The 1,658-nt window shown below is 45.5% G+C and overlaps 1 protein-coding gene across 1 annotated transcript in view; it reads left to right on the forward strand.

The window, feature by feature from the left end:
• LOC101852320 (RNA-binding motif, single-stranded-interacting protein 1) overlaps nt 1–1,658 on the forward strand; it is a gene marked incomplete in the record, with an annotated part of 216,912 nt that overhangs the window by 175,708 nt on the left and 39,546 nt on the right.

The raw sequence follows: 1,658 nt of genomic DNA on the forward strand, positions 1-1,658 counted from the left end.
TTTGAAAGATTCAAATATATAATGTTTATGTACCAACCAGATAAATAGTTCGTTCTAAATATATTATTAATGCGGACTTCTTTCGGGCTAAATTTCAGTCAATGGCAAGTAGTAGGGCGAAAAGAACGCGTGATTAAAAACCAGTATTGTTTCAGGTTCTTACTCACAGTAATTTGTTGCCAAAATATAATGTAAGCATTTCGAAATTTAAGACCCTATGAGTTTACAGATATCTCAGCCCTCTGCTGTCGATGGTTGTAGTTTCTCGAACATATCATTTGTGTAGGAGTGTATGGCAATGTTTGCAGCGCGTACTTTGTCTCTCTTCTTTGCAAACTCCGTGGTACTTATTAATATGTGAAAACTTGTGCTTTGGGGAGGGGTTTGGGGAGAAGGATCTTTATCAGGAGCTCAGATAGAAAACTGATTTACCCATTCTGTAAGCCGTTTTGTCGGTATTATATAATTGTGCAGTGAAATATAATTTTAATCATGTGAGCGTTTTGAGGAATAGCGCCCCCACCCCCTCCCTCTCTATCTCTATCTATATCTCTCGCACTCTCTCTCTCTATCTATCTATCTTGTCTGTCTGTCTGTCTGTCTGTCTGTCTGTCTGTCTGTCTGTCTGTCTGTCTGTCTGTCTGTCTGTCTGTCTGTCTGTGTATGCGTGCGTGCGTCTGTGCCTGCGTGCGTGCGTGGTAGTCACTGCCTCACCATGTCCTACTTCATCAGTGTATTCCATCTCGGGGTTTGATCCGCACCCACCGCCAGTCTTCTCTGTCATAACTGTCAGCAGACGGGGCCCTACCGCTCTCTGGTCTCCGGACGGTCGTTTGCATAAAAGTGTCCAATGTACGTCACGACCTGTAGGATGCGAGCGTCGTGTGTGAGCCCTGAGAGTGAGCGAGGCACACGAGTGTGAACCTGTCACCCTGAGAGTGAGTGTTTGACGGCCTGGCAGACAGCCGAGTTCAGAATAGGCCGGGCCAGTCAGTCCTCTTGGCCTCTTGTGTGAGGGCCCGTTCCTTAACCAAACAGTTTACTTTTCAATGGTGTCGGGCATTTACACTGACTGCTCTTACTAGACCTATTAGGCTCTAGCTTCCACAATTGTAGCATTGCTTACCGTGGTGTGTGAAAACGGTGTGGCTACCTACCACGGTACACATCTGTGATGTCTGAAATAGTGTTACAAGGTGTGTGATACTACTGGTAATGGAGTGAGTTTTGATATTGGTTTTTAATTCCAAAGGGTAACAACCGGGTTATGAAAGAAAGTAAAGTCCGAAGTTACTAAAGAAAATGTCCGAAGTTACAAAAGAAAAGAAGTTAAGTCCGATAGTGACCTTCTTGTTTGCGCCCCCGTGTTCTTGTACCTATTCCGGGGAAATAGTTTCGGGTAGTTATTTGGGTGCCGTTGTGTGGCCTGCTCTCATATTTCCTTCGGCGTTACTGCTAGTGTTCTCGTCTTCCGAAAATGGTCGTTCGTTTCCGCAAGTGCACAACCACCGGAACAGAGCCTGGGGTGTTACCATCTGCCGGTGACTGCACAGCACACGGGTGTATATGACACCTGGCTCAAGTCCCACCGCAGATGTGTTGGGGGTTACGCACAACAAGTTATGTCTACTTAGTTTTGTTTTGTTTGTTTGGTTTGG

The sequence above is a fragment of the Aplysia californica genome, unplaced genomic scaffold (assembly GCF_000002075.1).
Source record: "Aplysia californica isolate F4 #8 unplaced genomic scaffold, AplCal3.0 scaffold00162, whole genome shotgun sequence".
NCBI classification, from domain to species: Eukaryota; Metazoa; Mollusca; class Gastropoda; order Aplysiida; family Aplysiidae; genus Aplysia; species Aplysia californica.